The following is a 5,323-nucleotide window of genomic DNA, read 5'->3' as shown; positions in this document are numbered from 1 at the left end:
TCCTTCTGCGCCCTACGCGACGGCTGTTTTACATAGAGTAGTGAAGCTTTTTGCTTAAAAAAATGTAGCGACTTGAGTACACCCTCTGGGTTCAGCACGTACGCTAGCAAAAGAAACATTGTTGCCCCTCCCCTGGCAACATTTCAGAGATTATGGGCAGGTTCACGAGGACGTTACTGAGCCGAGTCAACGTCCCACCGTCAGAAAACATTGAACCGTAATTTTTCACGCAAAAAGAAATGAGAGACCAGAAGGCCGAGTTTATTATGTTCGCAACGGCAGCAGTTAACAGACAAGTTTAGTTTTCGGCCAATCGATGCAACTCCTTCAAGGCGCCGCTGAACCTCCTCCCACAGTGCCGCTGGTTTGTACGAGAATCACGGTGTAAGTGATAAGGGCCCCTGAAAGCTGATAAATAAATAAAAACAAAGGCAGATGTAAAGCTTGTAGTCTTAGCACAAAATTCACATTTCTTAAACCGCTGGCACCAAGTACACAGCTGTGTAGAATTTGAACTCTCAGCCTTTTTTGAGTGTACTGCATCTATAGTAGGAAACAACTCACGACAGTGTCGGTAGACTCCACTCAAAAGAAGCCCTCCATCCATTGGCGTCCACCGATTGCAGTGACGCCGCTGTTAATCCAATGAAGCCAGCGTTAATCATCTTTCTTCTGCAACCTCCTGCGGTATCACGCTATCAGGTCCAAGGGGATTAAACATGATGTCATGAGATTCGGTCGACGCCATTGGCTGGAGGGCTTCCTGTCAGATGCTTTTGCCCCTTCGCACTTGTTTTGTACCCGACCATAGCAGTGATTATCTTCCTCCAGTTTAATTAAGAATTTTTGACATCACAACAAAGAGGGACGTTTTTTATGTTATCATGCCAATGCGGTGAATGATATTTTACACAATCGTTAGCTTAGCAGCGCGTCCTGAATCATTTTCACGCAGACTTTGTCAAGTAGAATAATAAGTACTTTTCTTGAATTCCTAGCGTGTCGTCAATATACGAAACAGAAAGACATTACACGGGCCCTTGGATTTTTGGCAAATCGTGACATTTGTAAGCTACAATTTTTAAACGTTGTAATAAATTTTTGCATACTGCGAAAAATTTACTCCTGGTGCTTTAGCGTGAAGCACTGCTAGCATTGCTCCTAATATTTTTTTATGTATAATAGGTCATAACACATACAGCTCTATAAATTCTCTCTTTCAGTGGGCTTCTTTCTATCCTTTTCATCTTTCCAACCAGCTTCACGAATATGCTTAGACAAAATGTGTAGTGCTGAAGCGACGCAGCAGACAGCCTTTTGTAATTTTTAGCAAATCTCTATTCCCTGCCTCTTGTGCGCTATGCTGATTTTTTTCGGCATCAAAGGACGCATTTATTGCCGAGAAAATTGTGTTTCAAGATGAAATTTCTATCCTCTACTTTATTTAAACGCGTGACCTCTAAATCGATAAAGAAACCCAATCACCATTTTGAAATTAACGGCGGAGTAACCGAGTCCCAGGGATCTGCGTGAAAATCTGCTTTGACAGAATCACAGTTTGCTTGCTGAAACAACCGGTCACGACAGCACCTTGCTTGTATACTTTTTTTAGCTTGCAAAAAGTCCGTTTTCAGCGGAAGTCGTATCTTTGACGTTAGAGTGCCGATTGTATTGATACAGGCCAACTTCCCTTTTTCCTCATTTACAGGCGACCAATGGGATTGATGCGGAGAAAATGGGGTAACGTGCTTTTTTCCCTCGTGAATCTATTTCTGTTCTGATTCCGTTCATTCCAGTCCTGCGGTCATTGTCTTTCACTACCCAATGTGTTTAAGTTTTTATTTTATTCCAATTTCTACAGCGCAACTACGCGAAATGTATCACATTGTTAGATGGAGCGAGTTCTCATGCCAATAGTGGCTTGGGGGTTCACTGAAATTGACAGATGACTGTTTCGAGCACAGCCACCGGTGGCGCTTGTGAGACTCCGGTTGCTCTTCCCGAGAAAAGAGAGAAGAATAGCTCCCGCAAGCCTCATTTTCGCACACATAATTCTTCGAAAGGCTGCATATTTTGCACGTATACCTGCTGTTGGCTGGGTCATTTTCTTTTTATTTTCATTTTTTGCTGAGTCATTCTCCGTTCGGCGTCTTCCTCATGTCTCCTACAAGTGAAGGGGATGAGGGGGGAGAGGCAGCAGGCGACGAGGATGGCTGACAGGTGGAAGGTAGAGAGAGGCAAATTCCTCTAAACACCATCTAGAAGGTGGAAGCTTCATAGAGACTTTGACGATGATGCTGAGGCCGTCGGACAGTTCTCGCCTTCGTGGCCCTCCTAATGCTTTCCCGTTAAAAAAGTGCATAAATCTTTTGCACTCGAAGTAAAGCATCAGTGGCAAGTCTAGCATCTGCCTGCTTTCTTTTGTCCTCATCTAAATGCGCTAATCAAGTTTTTCAAATAACATTTGCCCCTGTGCGTTCACGTGCGCTGCCGTCAGCAAGCTTTCACTGCGTACGTGTGTTTCTGAGAGAGACCCCGAAATCCCTGTATGCTTAGACTTATTTTGCTATGTTGTGTCTTTATCAACGCCGTATTGGCTGAACGCGCTTAGCTTGGCGATAAATTAGCCAAACTTCAGAGATGGAAACATGTGGAATTCACTACCGGTGTTGCATGGCATGACGGGTAGCGCACACCAAGACGACGGACGAAGAATAGATACACACACAGCAGTGCTTGTGATGTGTGCATCTATTCTTTACCCGTCGTCTTGGTGTGCACTACCCCTCATGCCACAGCCAACCGGAGGAAGTCTGGAGTGCTTACCGAGACAAGTAGCGGCCGATTTAGTGAGAAGAACCCTGCTCCAGAGATGGCTATCTCTTTCGGTTTTATGGAGTTCCGCAGATAGACGAGCTGCAAATAGAGAACAAGGGATCGGAAAATAGCAGTCATAACTTGTGATAACCCATTTAGCCGCTGATGTTTTGTTCTTTTAAGGAACTTTAATCGCCAATCTTATTGTCACCGTTATGGAAAGCTGTCGCATGTTATTGCTTATTGCAAGCTTATTGAGAAAGTATCTTTTCCATAGACTTCTATTTCCTGCATTCTAGACGACATGGGCGTATAGGGGTACCTGTTGCTGCAGCAATCATTCATGAGTTTTGTTCGCAATAAATTTCCTACAAACTACTTGGGCGGACGTGGCTGTTGCCACGTGCCTATTCATTCAATATTTTTTGTCAGATTTATTTCTTAATTTCGCTTTTGTGTGCGCGCGACTGGGGCAATGGCGCAGTTGTGTACAGACAAAGAGACAAAAACAGCAGACTAAGAGAGGCGAAAATGTGTGACATTTTAGTGGTGTAGAAGGACGGACACCCGACGGATGGACGAGCAGACGGAGAAAATACTGCGGCCAATGAGAGGTGACAATGATTTACGGTTTATGGAGTTCTAATGCCCCAAAGGCTCGGGTTACAAGGGGCACCACAGTGGAGGGCTCCGGATAAATTGCGACCACCTGGGGTTCTTTAACGTTCCCTGACATCGCACAGTACACGGGCCTCAAGCACTTCGCCTCCATGGAAATGTGACCGCCGCGGCCGGGATCGAACCCGCGTCTTTCGGGTGACCACACAAGCACCATGACCATTAAGCCACTGGAGCAGCTAAGAGGTGAACATGCAGCCATTAAATGCATACACGCATTTAAAACCTCAGTTTTTTACGATTTTGCCGCATGCAACGTTTCCTTCATGCGCCATGTTCCGCGTCGTACGAAAAGTGCGGTAATGTGAGAAGTGCAGCCAATATAAATAAGAGTGCTTTTTTAGCAATTTTTCTTTTCTCTCTGCGATTTTCATAAATATAGGGCTTCACATAATATCGCGTCTCTCTACTCATTCGAGCACACCAGGGCTGAAAGATCTAATGAATAAACCAGTCTACACAGCCTCGAGAAGGTAAGAACGCACACGTACTTGATTAAAATAGGTCATGTTTCCGCAGCAGGTTGGTGATCTGTGCAGAGTTTCCCGCACCTTACTCAGCTGCAAAAAGAGAGTGAAACATCATACAGTATCTATCAAGAAGTAAGGTCGGTAGTGTCCATGTTTTCGATAATCCATAACAGCGCGACAGACGGGACAGAGAAGAGAGGACACAACACAGAGCGCTGACTCACAACTCTTGTGAGTCAGCGCTCTGTGTTGTGTCCTCTATTCTCTGTCCCGTCTGTCGCGGTGTTATGGATTATCGTGAGCACCAACTCGACCAACAAATGGTATTGTCGGAGTCCATGTTTTGTTGGGTGATAAAGTCAATATTTTCATAAACACTAAATTAATAAAACGTGAGGAAGCGCATCATTGCTATGGAATATATATATATATATATATATATATATATATATATATATATATATATATATATATATATATATATACAGCAGCAGATTGGACAGCCGTCGCCGTAGCTCAGTTGGTAAGAGCACCGGACGCGATATTCGGAGGTCGTGGGTTCGGATCCCACCGGCGGCATGGTTGTTTTTTCTGCTGCTTTATAAGTAATTTTCTTTAAGCGATTTATTAATCTAAGTACCATAATATCCCACTGATAAGCACAACACATAAAAAACATTCCCCTATGCACCTTGGTTTCGGTGACTGTTAGCTCCCTTCATATATATATATATATATATATATATATATATATATATATATATATATATATATATATATATATATATATATATATATATATATATATATATATATATATATATATATATATATAAATGAAGTATAGAAAATTAACGTATTTGATTGCTAGAGGTGAAACGCAAAGTTGAGAAACGCTTCATTTAGCCATAGATTTATTTTGAGTCGTTTTGGAGAGAGCCTGCCTTTTTAAGCAATGAGGAGGAACGCTTAATGAAGCGTTTCTCAACTCTCTCTCTCTCTCTATATATATATATATATATATATATATGTGTGTGTGTGTGTGTGTGTGTGTGTGTGCGTGCGCGTGCGTGTGTATGTGTGTGTGTGTGTGTGTGTGTGTGTGTGTGTGTGTGTGTGTGTGTGTGTGTGTGTGTGTGTGTGTGTGTGTGTGTGTGTGTGTGTGTGTGTGTGTGTGTGTGTGTGTGTGTGTGTGTGTGCGTGCGTGTGTGCGTGTGTGCGTGCGTGTGTGTGTGTGTGTGTGTGTGTGTGTGTGTGTGTGTGTGTGTGTGTGTGTGTGTGTGTGTGTGTGTGTGTGTGTGTGTGTGTGTGTGTGTGTGTGTGTGTGTGTGTGTGTGTGTGTGTGTGTGTGTGTGTGT

The 5,323-nt window shown here is 43.3% G+C and overlaps 1 long non-coding RNA gene across 1 annotated transcript; it reads right to left on the bottom strand.

The window, feature by feature from the left end:
- Nucleotides 1-252: 252 nt before the first annotated feature.
- On the bottom strand, nucleotides 253-4,221 carry LOC144105549 (uncharacterized). Its single transcript, XR_013308822.1, has 3 exons — nucleotides 3,987-4,221; nucleotides 2,827-2,916; nucleotides 253-408 (listed from the first exon to the last, which is right to left on the bottom strand). It is a non-coding gene; the product is annotated as an uncharacterized LOC144105549 (long non-coding RNA).
- Nucleotides 4,222-5,323: the final 1,102 nt, after the last annotated feature.

The sequence above is a fragment of the Amblyomma americanum genome, chromosome 9, assembly GCF_052857255.1.
Source record: "Amblyomma americanum isolate KBUSLIRL-KWMA chromosome 9, ASM5285725v1, whole genome shotgun sequence".
In the NCBI taxonomy this organism is placed as follows: Eukaryota; Metazoa; Arthropoda; class Arachnida; order Ixodida; family Ixodidae; genus Amblyomma; species Amblyomma americanum.
This window is presented reverse-complemented; position numbering and strand designations above follow the sequence as displayed.